This window comes from Dromiciops gliroides, chromosome 3 (genome assembly GCF_019393635.1).
Source record: "Dromiciops gliroides isolate mDroGli1 chromosome 3, mDroGli1.pri, whole genome shotgun sequence".
NCBI lineage: Eukaryota > Metazoa > Chordata > Mammalia > Microbiotheria > Microbiotheriidae > Dromiciops > Dromiciops gliroides.
The window spans coordinates 84,547,036-84,559,979 of NC_057863.1; the positions used below are offsets into that span (position 1 = coordinate 84,547,036).

Here is a 12,944-nt window from a genome sequence, read left to right on the forward strand (position 1 = left end):
TGAAAGCAGACTGGCAGAAATTAGGTTTAGAACAACATCTCACACCATATACCAAGATAATCTACAGATCGACACAAGACCAAGAAAATATAAAAGTCACATCAAAAACAAAAATGGAACAAGAAAGAAATAATTTTTTTAACCTACAAATGGAGATGAGTTAATAATCAAACAAGGATGGATAACAATAGATAAAATGGTATATTTTAAGATTTTCAGGTATATTTTCAATTATTGATCAGTTTTGATTTTTTTCTCTTTATTGGAAAATATCCTTTGCTTTATAGGATGACTCTCTAGGAGGTGAAAAGAGAGGAATGGGGAAAATTTAAGTGATGTAAACACCAAAGATATCGATAAAAATTATTTTTTAAAAGATTGTACATTTTAGACTAACTGCCAATGAGCATTTAATGAGAGAACTTTGACATCAAGGGTCACCCTACATTGAAGAAATTACAGGTTTAGACTTCTCTCTCCAATCCTTAAAGTAATGAAATTCACAAAAATAGACTATGAAAATATGCTGTTATATCACCCATACCTTCAACTGTCCTATTTGTTAGATTAATATATATATAATATAATAACAATTATATTAATATTAGAAATATTAATTAATATAATTGAAACAATTATTTTCTTCTTCTAGCTTTGGTTTCATAAAGTAATGGAAAAGCCTTTCCCAAGTAGATTGCCTGCTAGTCAAATTATATGAAATACTTATTATATACTACCAAGTAGTATTTGTTGTTGGCCTGGAGGAAACCTGCTACCTTGTGACAGTACTGTGTGTTATGGGCACTGAAAAAGCAATCATACAACAGAAACTTGGTCAGACCTGTAATTGAAATAAAAATCTTTCTCTCTTCTCAGAGGAAAAGACATTCCTACACTCTGAGTTGAACAGCTTAACCTGAAAAGAAAGGACCATCACAGAATGGATGTAGGAGACATTACAAGTATAAAATAATAGTTATGATTTCTCTATCTTCATATTGGAAGAACGGTGACAATCACTCCAAAAATGATTTGCTCTTATGTCCTTTCTTTTCTTTTCTTTTTTTTTTTTTTTTACATATAAGGCATTTTTTTTTTTCCGTTACATGTAAAGATAGTTCTCATCTTATGTCCTTTCCATCTGATGGTATGTCTTGTGGGAAAAAATCTATAATCCTTATATCATAGAAGTAGTAACAATACCACAAATTAATTGAAGCATTTCTTCTCTTAAAAGAAAAGGTACACTGCTTTCTTCAACTTTGCATGGAACCAATGTGCTAGAAGAATAAGGTCTGTGGGAAAATTGTGAACTGCCAGTTTTTAAATATGCATTAATCAAGACTGCTTATAGAAGGCTAAGTATGACTTCCAGTTATGTGATGACAAAGAACAAACACTTAAATGAAACATGACAGGTCCAAATTACTAAGTGACTGAACACAATAGAAATTGGGAAAGGGCATATGAATTGCTTATTATGTATACCCAAAGTACTTTTACATCATATTTATTCTTGCACCAGGGGAAGCCTCAGAATATTTACTACAAATAAAGGTTTCCTAGTTTAGTTAAGGTTGAAACATCAAAATTGATCTACCTCCCATGGCAACTGTTACATATATATGTATATGTATATATACATATATATAGATATATATATATATATACATCTATATATATACACATATACACACACACATATTTTGTACATGCAAAGTTTACCTTTAAAGTATAATAGTATCTGATATTTACCTGGTGTTTTAAGGCATGCAAAGTACTCTACAAACCCAGCAATGGGAATTATGGCTGTCATGTGAGGACCAATTTAAATGATACAAATAGACTCCTTACCAGAGGGCTGGACACCAAGTATCGAATCTTTCTGGAGTTAATTCATAAAAGTCTACTAACACATGGTGGGGGGGGGGTGTCTTCAGTATGAATGAAGGTAATGTCTACACCAGTTATATTATAAATCTTTTGAAGGAAGAAATTGATATTTCTCAGAGTAAAGATAATGTCTAGGATTATCTACTTCTTAATTCAATGGATCTATCATTTCATTTCTGTGAGTATTCTCCTCACCAAGGCAGATTGTAATCTTGTGTAGCTATAGATTGTTCCATGCATTGCTATTTCCCAAAAGATTCATAACTTAGAATCCAACATTCTGATGTTGAGTCTCTTTACACTAAGGTAAGCCTGTCATTGGATGAGAACCCTATGGTCCACTGTTGTGTCCACACTTAAAAGCCTTTCCAGTTTAGTAGGAACTTACACTTTCATAGATCTTACACTCTGGTGTCATAATCTTTAAAGAAACAAGATAATCTCCAAGTTACCACAAGCATTAGAGTTGGATTTTAGTGAGATATACATAAATGCATAAACCCATCTATGCAGTCAGAATTCGAAAACAAGGATGGCTATGTTCTAAAAGCATGTTTGTGTGTGTGGCACATCATGTGTACATGATCAAATAATCCTGAACTAATTTTTCAGATTTGGCAAATCACTTGACTTGAGTAAATGGTCAACTTGAAACCTCAGCTGTTTCTTAGAAAACTCCAAGGAAATTATACACACAGTCAACAATTCTTATCAGGATGAAATCCTGAAGGTTGCCACTGATTTTTGCTACCTTAGCATCTTGTACACTGTTGTAGTCACCACTCATGTCCTACTCCGAAGCTTTCTTTCTATAGAGGTGCCTCTGATCCTCAAAAGTCCTGTAGGTAGATTGCAAGCAAGGAAGGTTTTGATTGTGGGCTTAGGGATGACTCTTTGCTTCTTGACCAAGGTTCAGCTTAGCTAAACTTAGAGAAGCTTATCATTTGCTTAGTTACAGTTTTCATCAATAGCATATCTTGAAGTCAGAGAGTGATTTGTGTCAGGGGAAGGAGTGCCCCAATTGTCAAAGCCCCAGATCCCAGAAGTATTGAAATAACAGAATGACAATGATAATAATCATAGCTCATATTTATATAGTGCTTTGTTTTTAAAAGCATTTTATATACAAAGAAAGGAAACTGTACCAAGAAGGGCAGTGTAACCTTTAGAAGACTAGCCCAGAGACTATGGAATCAGGGTTCTGACCCAGTTAAACATCTAAAGATGAATTGCTTTGTCTAATATATGTGTAGTATTAGTATGAAACTTATACATGCTAGATATACAACATGGCAAATTTACTAAGACATTTCATCATCATTATAAATATGCCTTCTTCAACCCCCAATGCCCAAACATGATTAAATCCTTAATAAGGTCTCTTATCACTGAAGCAATTATGGCTTCAACTCATTCAAGTATGGAGCTGATTGGCAACCACATACCCAAACACACCAACATGGTGAAATAAAATGAAGTCATTATAGGTAATGAATGGAAAAATAAAGTAAAGTGAGAGTCACTGTAGAATAATATCACATAGAAAGTGCCAGACCTGGGACTAGTGTCCAAATCTTTTGAATGCCAGACATCACTGCTTCTCCTACACATGTCTGACATATATCAAATGTGGGACCAGACTAAGCAATCTGACTTCTGCATGTATGGACATGGCATATATACATAGACATACATTTCTGAATACATCTTTCCAGCTCAGAATAAAAAAATACCACTCATTGGTGGGCTCTGGGCTTTCAGAGGACATGGGGATAAGTCAGGAATGTACAAAAGAGTCAAGGAAATAATTGCTAATAAGGAATCTACTAAGTTCCCATCACTTTCAAACTTTTCCAGCTCTGTTTGTGGGGAACAGATCAGAATTGAAGACTAGGAATGGGAAATATTCCTATTTGTTCCACTAGCAAAACTACTACCCAGAGCAAGAGAGGTTCCAGGAAGGACCGTCTTAGTATTAGCATGCACAGAGAAAGGACATTTTCTTTTCTTTCTTTTTCTTTTTTCTTTTTTAGTGAGGCAATTGGGGTTAAGTGACTTGCCCAGGGTCACACAGCTAGTAAGTGTTAAGTGTCTGAGGCCAGATTTGAACTCAGGTACTCCTGATTCCAGGGTCAGTGCTCTATCCACTGCACCACCTAGCTGCCCCCGAGAAAGGACATTTTCAATAATAACCTAGGGGGCAGAGCCAAGATAGTGGAGTAGAAGGAAGCAATGCAAGTGGGCTCCCTTCTGTCCATAATTCCTCCAAGCAGATCTATCAAATCCTGATGGAAAAATCCAGAAAAGGTCACAGGGAGTCTTTTGTCTGGTGTACACTGGCATAAATAGATAGATCAAAAGGTCCACAGGCAACGGGGAAAGGGCCAGGGCAGGAGTATAGCTAGGGAACACTCTGGTACCCAGGGAGAGGCAGTGTACCAACACAAAAGGAGATCCCAGACACATACTGGGATACCCCCAAACACACTGGGGCACTGTGACAGGCACAGGTGCCAACTGACAGCTTTGTTGCTCATGTGCCAGATCTGGGGCAGAGTATGCAGGGAACCTGTACATAGCACAGCCTGGGGAGGCCTTGAGCTGGGCGCTGTACCTAGAAAGGAGGAGGTTCAGAAGCTAACAATAGTAGCTGTGGTATGGCTCAGACCCTGGGCACAAAGCATGGTCTCACTTTTAGCAATTAGTCCAGCCTACAGATGAATAACCAAGGCAGGAATCCTAGACCAAAGTATATTGTGTTGTTTAGATATTTTAGCTCATGTCTGACTCTTCATGACTCCATTTGGGGGTTTTCTTGGCAAAGATACTAAAGTGGTTTGCCATTTCCTTCTCTGGCTCATTTTACAGATGAGAAAACTGAGGTAAATGGGGTTAAGTGACTTGCTCAAGCTCATACAGCTAGTAAGTATCTGAGGTCCTGCACTCTATCCACTGTGCCCCCTTATAGCAAAGGGGAACCTACGATTCTGCCACTGAATCAATAGAACTTTTCAGCTGACTGATGGGGCAGAATCTGGTAGCGATCTACTCTTCCTCAAACCCAAACCCAGGTCAGGAACTTTCAGGGTTCAAAGCAGGGGGACAGCAATCAGACTTGGAGCTGGGTCAGATCTCTATAGATGCACCAAAAATTGGCAAGTTCCCAGCCTGTTCCTGAGATTCTAGAATAACTTAATAAGGACATAAAGTGGATACATGAGGGGTTTCACTTTAGGTCTGGCCGTGTCAATAGTATTACTTTTCATGTGAAATTCCATGTATGACTTGCAACCCTTTCTGCTGTGGGTACATTCCACCTTATAGAGAGCCACATCGATAATTGAGTCAAAATTATTTCCTTTGTTTGTGGAGAAACATAAAATAGACATTTTAGGGAACCATTTTTCAATTACTTCAAGTATGTGCATTTGCCTGACATAAAAAGCATATTGAAAAGAGAAAGGAAATAAAACAGCCACTTGATCTAGTTTGTTCATACATACTCCAACCTTCACTTGGTATTAATCTGAAGACTCTACATGATGAAAAAAAAAAAAAGAGTTTTGGTTCATGGTAAGCAAACATTTTCACATCACAGGAACATCTCATAAAGTGTCTAAAAAATGACTCAGGCCCCCATATCAGCAGGCTTTTTGAAGAGTCAAGGGTAGAAGAAAAATGATGTGATTTCAAAAAAGATGACATGATGTCCCAACCTAGAAAAAAAAAAGTCTGCTCCTTATCTTGGTCCTCGGCTTCTACTGCCTGATAGCCGACAGATAACACACTCCTCAAGGTACAGTTGCTATTTTTGGTTCCAATTAGTGTCAAGGCCATCAATACTCACCACGGTTGCTTTTTTTCACAACATGCCACTTGTTCTTCCCTTTTCTCTGTCCTGGTCTATCATCCTTAGTTTTAATTCACCTTGCATACTCAGATTCATAACCGCACTAGCCTATATTTGGTTGTCTAAGTTATCAGAATTATTATTTATCTTAGATACATGATGAATCACTGCAATCGTTTCAAAAGTTTTCCTAAGTTTATTGCTAAGATACTGCCTCCTCATTTCAAGTAAAAATAAAAACAAGACAAAAAAACCAAATAACTAACAACCAACCCACTAGGCTGCTAGCCACAAAGAGACATCAACACTCTTTAAAGGTTACAGTTTAGTTCAGTGGTAGATGAAGAATGTGCTGAGTTGAAACTGATCTTTACATAGGTAAATACATAGATCCACAAGAGACCATTCAATCATTCTGCAATCACTGTTGCTAAGGGGGCTCTCCAGTTTCTAGAATGAAAAGAATTTCTAATAAAGACCATCTGTAACTTGGCCCTCGACTCTATCAATTAGGGAATACTTGAAAGACATTGCCTTTCCCAAATACATTTCTCCAACTTACAGAAGACAGTGTAAAATTACAGCAACAAACAGACCCTTTAAGAAACCACCAATGTGTGATGGTTACAAAAGGGAAGAGGCCTGCCACCTTTCTGCTTTCTAATCATAGGTTTAGCTTAAGTTATTACATAGGTAGGCCTTGAGTGAAAACAGAGTGAGGTGGTGTGGGGTTGTGCTTTTTCTTAGAGGGTTGTATTTTTGTTCCATTTTTAGGTGGCGGACAAAAAGAATTCTGAAATGCCTTCCATATGTTAATCCGACTTTGCCGTCACCCCCTCCCATACTGCCTAGTTTCTTCCACTTCTCTTAGCTCCATTCTGGGGATCTAGAAGAGGGGAGGAAGTGACCCAGAAGTATTCTGGGCTCAAAGTCTCCACCATGCTTGGACCTTTCACTTGGTATAGAACATCCCTATGTAGCTTAGAACCTGATCTCTTGAAGTAGTTGTTGGTGTTGGGGGGAGGATGAAGTAGGGCTCTATTTAGAAGACTGGGGAAGATTCTACTTCTCTCCTGCTCCATCCCAGCCTTGCCTATAAGGTTTTCCAGGGTGTTCAATCATTGCCCCCAAACCTGAAGATCTCTAATCTCTGAAACCAATCTCCATCTCCATATTGGCTATGCATGCCTGCTTTCTTATCTTGACTGATCATCTGTCAAAAGAGCAAACATTTCTCCTTTGAATAAAACATAAAGAGATGCAGTACAACTCTAAAAGGAATTCCTTCTGGGACTTTGCTACATGCAGACAAACAAAAACAAGCTGACACAAAAGCTCTGCCTTCCCTGGGTTATGTCAAGTCAGGTCCACACTTGCCTTTGGCTTGTGCCTATCTCCCTTAAGGGTAAAGTAGGGCATCAGACTGATCATCTGTGGCAGAGTGAGGTTCTCTAGGGCTTCAGGCCTAAACTCTCAGGATAATAAACAGGAGGCAATGCCCACTATTGCTCAGAGTTTTATATAAAAAGGAAGGCAAAATACTTTAAAAATCAGTTATTTGGAATTGGTCTGAATGTCCTACAAGGTATATTATGTAATTATTCGTATTTTATAAGACAAAAACCCTGAGATAGTAAAAGATTGAATTTTGCCACTTGATCAAATGGCATTTGGCAAGTGTTTACCTGATTATAATATGGAACAAGAACCCTAGGCTTCCTAACTCCTCCTACAGGGTAATAATATTCAATTATCGAGGTGACTTCTCAGTGTATGATCTTCTCTTTTCCCTTCATGGTCACTTTTATCTAGAGAACCACAAAAGCCACAGACCAGAATGGGAGCAAAATCAATAGGTTCTTCTATCAGTTAAAGAAGGCCAGGCTGGTATTGCATATTCTTTACAGGAGTCTGTGTTACTGTTTTTATCCTTCCTAGAAAGCCAGAAAGCAGAGAAATCTGAAAATCAGAAGATATATAATACCAGTCTCATTTCTGACTCCATAATTCTTAATGTTTATTTCCTGAACTATGAGCAGACCAAGGACCAATTCAGGAGACAACGAGACAACTCTTGGTGAAGGCTTCTTTGATTCCTCTCTCTTTCCAGTTGGAAGTCATCTTTCCTTCTTAAATTTCTCATATAGTTTTTATTCAATTTCTCCTTTGTACTTAAATTTTGTCTCATTTTGGAATAAGTGTGTGTGTGTGTGTGTGTGTGTGTGTGTGTTGGTCTTGCTTCATTCCCCTCACAAAGGATCATAAAATTTTTGAGGGAAGGGTCTGTGTCTTATTTCATCTTTGTATGAAAATGATGATGATTGATGATGATGATGGTTACAACAGTGACTATACAGTAGGTTTTAAGTTTTGCAAAAGCACTTTAAAACAATTTTCATATTCAATCCTATTTGGAACCATAGCATCTTACATAGACTAGTGGTTAACAAACACTTGCCAAAATGAATGAAACTAACAGTTCATGAAGAGTTTTATATTCTTTTCATTGATTATAGGTCACTTCAATTAGCCAAGAATACAGGCTTACTGAATATCGAAGTGAAAGGTCCTATTCTAGGCAATGGGAGAAATGAGGAGGGATTAGATCAAGGATTTTTAATTTGGGGTTCACAGACCTTCAAAGGGTTTGTGGGTAGATTTCAGAGTATTCGTGAACCCTTGGGAATAATTACATCTTTATTTACCTTCACAAACTTCTAACTGAAATTGAGCATTTCTGCAAATTAAAATAAATTATTCTGAGAAGGGGTTTATAGGTTTCAAAGGAACGGCAAAGGGGTACCTGACAATAAAAAAGGTTAAGAGCCCCTGAACCAGGTGACCCTCTAAGACTCCATCCAACTTTAAATCCTGTGATCCTAAGAGCAGCAAAAGAATAACCCATACCACAGGGTTGATATCCAAGGCCATCTTCTATTACTTATTTGCCATGTCATAGATCAGTAGTGATCTGAACTGTTGGAGAAAATCCCCCCTCACAAAAAATTAAAATTAAATAAAAAAAGAAATAAAAAAAGAAAATTCCCACATTAGAAATGTTCAGGTTGACAAATTCATAGATCCTTCAGGTATTTTAAAATAGGAAGTAATTCTGGGGCCACTATTTCTCTGGTTCTTCCAGCTGTTTCCATCTATAAATGAACACACAGCTAAAATGAATTAAAAATTTTCAACATGAAATTATTGAAATCATCAATGACTTTTAGATCAAGTAAAATTTCCAGTACCTATGACTCAACGATCCTATTCTCTGTTTTGAAGGCATTTCCTTAACTTTCACTGTCATAAGTTTTTCCTTAAAGGAGACATTCTCCTATGGATGCTTTTGTTTGCCTCCCCGGGATTTCACACCAATTGACATTTCTGAAATAAATAGTGTAGTTACTCTCAGTTGCTTGTTTTCTGTGAGAACGCCAAAGTGATAATTCTGCGAGACTGCTAAGAATTGAACAAGCACAACGAACGTTTCAAGTGTATTACATTTAGTTCAGGAACCAGGGAAAAATAATACAACCAGCTCCTAAAAGAGAAAACTCAATCACTATTGTGAGGAAAATAGAACCTCAGAGGGATCTGATATCACTCCCATTAGGGAAGGAGAAAAAAAAGGAGGGTGTTCTGAGTGTGGAAATTAATAGGACTAGAACTCCTTATTTTATCAGATCTGTTTCTAACAAATCAGTAGTTTAGTGCCTTATAATATCCCTTGGATCAGCCTGTATTTCTCTTTAGTTTTTATGGGGATAGAAGGAATGATTATAGGTGGCTCCCCTCAAGATTAATCTCTTCTTGGAAATGATGATGATTTTCTCTTAGTTCATTACTATTGGGATAGGATGGTGGCTGCTCTTGCAGTAATTCTTCTCAAGAAATTATCTAGTCTAGTTTGTTGTTTCTGTTCTTTCTAAAAATGATTCATAACAAAAATGATAAACCTGAAGCAACAACCTTGGCACTTCTGAAGGAGACCATTGTAACTCTTACTGAGGCCAGGTTATTGTTGTTTTTCCTTAGTTTTCGAAGACGACCAATGAGATTGCGGGGTGATGTCTTGACTTGCATGTGAATTGGATTTAAGCAAGGCAGTTGCACAAAATTGTCAGGCTCACTCCCTTTCCCAGAGTCATCAAAGTCCAGCATCAAGACAAAAGTCAAGACAGCTGTCAATGGCCCAGGGATGCAGTAGATGACCTTAGTGTCTTTGATGTCTGACCATGCTTTAAGTGCCCCACAGTGCCTGCCTCAGCCACCTTTGTGGCCTTTGGAACAAATTATTATCATCTGCCCATTCTACTGGGAAAGTGCTTACATGGTAAGGATAGACACTCGAGGTCCCCCCCCCCCACATCAACCCCAACTCACTGATGGGTTTGAGGCCTGTCACTTACCCTCAACCTGCTTTATCTTATCTGCCAAGATGATTTTACAGGGGTGTGGCCCCTGTGAATGCTATAGGGTTGGTTTTTTTTTTTTGAGCCACCAGCGAGAGTTAGGGTGGATGACCAACCCTGAAAAGGGCTTGGCAAGCCATCACACCAGAAGTGCCAGTCCTCCTTGACCACTGCATATACCCCTGAGGCCCAGTCACACACAGATCAAAAGATCTGGAGACACAGGTGTAGAAAGAGAAGAAACCCTGGGGATTGCCTAGTCTAACCCTTTCATTTTGTAGATGAGAAAACTATACCCTGGAGAGCTGGTGACTTGTTCAAAATTTGAACTCAGGTCCTCAGACTCCAAATTCAATGTGCTTTCAACAGTAATTGGATCCATTGCTCTTTACATTTTCCTCTCATAGGATTTAGAACTCAAAGGGTAATTAGAATCCACCTAGTTCTAGATTCAAACATCCTAAAGACTTGGCAGCACCTCAGAGGTCATCTATCCTAAAACCATCATCTCATAGATCAGAGACTGGAGGTGAAATGATGAGCCCAAGGTCACATAAGTAGAAAATAGTAGATGTGAAATCTGAACCCAGGTTTTCTGATTCAGACTTCACTATGCTATATGTGTGGGAAGCAATTCCGAACTTTTCCTATTGCTATGAAACTAGGGTTTTTAATGCTGACTTTATGAGAGTGTGGTTGTGGGGCAAGCTGACAAAAAAGAAATAACTAGTAAGTATCAAGCTAGGGAGGGAGGAAAAGAGAATCAATAGTTCAAGGCTAAGGAGGAATAAGTGGCAATGATGGGGAAAAGTATTGTTAGACCTCTTTTAACAGCTTGTGACCCATTGGAGATGGCAGCTAAGGAAGTGGTTATGATATTGACTGAAAAATTTCAGAGAAAGTTTTTATATCTTTCTTTAAAAAATATAAAAAAGGATGAGTTGGAATTGTTAGATCTCTTTGTAAGAACAGAATAAAAACTCCTTGAGGTCAGGCAACATTTTTTTTCCTTTTTTTTTTTTCCTTTGTATCCCTAGGATCTAGGGTAGTAAAAAATAATTAAATGAATGAATAAATGCTTGTTGATTTGGGTATAGAATAAAATAAATAGGATAACAAAAGAAATCATTTATGTTGGAAGAGTTATCAAAATATTTGAAAAAAAAAGTCCTCAGATCCTAGGCTAAGACCTCTTGATCTAGATGACCTTTAACATCCCTGGCAACCCTAAGTTCTATTAGCCTATGGCCTAATTACTTTAATTAAAATATTAGGATATAAAAATATTGCATAAAAGAGGAGGTATTTGGTGTTTGAGGCTAAGAAGGGTGTATTACAGAACGAGATCTGTCTAGATGGACATCCAGGGAATCAAGAGTTTTCACTTATTAGTAAGAAGCATTTATCTATCTGGAAAAATATTGATCTTGATTCTGTCTTGCTGCAGGATAGCTATCTTGCTAAGAATTCACTGCTACATAGGAAAGTATCATTTATTTCGACTAATGAAGAGTAAACCAAGGAAAACCATCAGTAAACATCCTTAGTAGTTGGGTCTTTTTTCCCCATGGTTCTATATAGTTATGAATTATAGACCCTAGAGAACTATTAAACAACAAAAGTAGACAACTACACCTTTGGATTTTTCCAAACTCCAGACTGCTGGTATTTGTTGGAAGTTATGATCATTATTTTCAATTCTGTTCAGTAAAACAATACCCATTACTTTCTATTTTTGATTAAAATTCACACACAGAAAAAGATCCTGGAAAAAATAAGTCATTGACCTAGCTTTGAAAGAGTTGTTTTTCCTCTCTCATACCTTGACATGGTCACCTCTTTTTGTCTTCCCTGTACAAATGTTACTCTTAAAAAGATTAGCCTCATTTCGCAGCAATGAAGCCAACACTTTGAGTGGATGCCAAAATTCTACTAAACATAAATCAATTGTCCTAATGTGTTTCAGATGCAATATGATTTCTATTTACTTGAGATCCCACAGCAGAGAAAGTTCTTGCTAATAAGAACACTGGCAGGTTCCAAACATGACAGGAAAGCCACTGGTATCACTGCTTTCCCATATAACATACAAGCCTTGTAAAGGATTCTAATATCTCTATGAGACAGTTTGCAATTGTCATTTTCAAACAGGAGCTGTAATAAAAAACACATCCATCTTCTGACAGCAGTGGGGACGAACACCAGTTATCCACTCTGAGCTGGGAAGCTGCATGCCAAATCGGTTTTCACCACCCACTGGGTACAACATACTTCACATGCAAATCAACAAATTAGGCTGTTTACACAGATCTTGTGCTGAAAGAGGCATAAGCTTCACAAAATCCACCTTGATTTTTCTACTGAGCTAGTCAGCCATTATAAAGTACCAACCATTATTTGGGGGAGAGAGGACATAATTTTGACTGATAATACTGATTAGTCTGGGGAACTCAAAGACCTTGCTTGTCTGTAGCCATTTCTTTCCCAAGAGGGGGCCAATGGAAATTCCCTGCTCTGTGTCTGTCTAAGCATCTCAGGGACCAGAACGGACTGTCAGATGATTCAAAGTCAAGTGATGAGATTATTAAGTGGCCAACACTCCAGAGGGCTGGGGGAAGATGACACATTTTTTTTTTAATGTAACCAAAGATAAATCTGAATTCTAACTTCTAAGGCCCAAACTGGCACATTAACCTACCATTCCACTTACATCTATAATAGCCTGACCTTTTCAAGGAAAGAAATTACTACTAATTTCTTGAATGGTAATTTGTGTCAAATAGGCTACT

General features: G+C 37.7%; 1 protein-coding gene across 1 annotated transcript in view; it reads right to left on the reverse strand.

The window, feature by feature from the left end:
- The window catches only part of PARD3B (par-3 family cell polarity regulator beta), a 1,353,776-nt gene that overhangs the window by 297,841 nt on the left and 1,042,991 nt on the right, over positions 1 to 12,944 (reverse strand). The gene's annotated exons all lie outside the window — the stretch shown is intronic.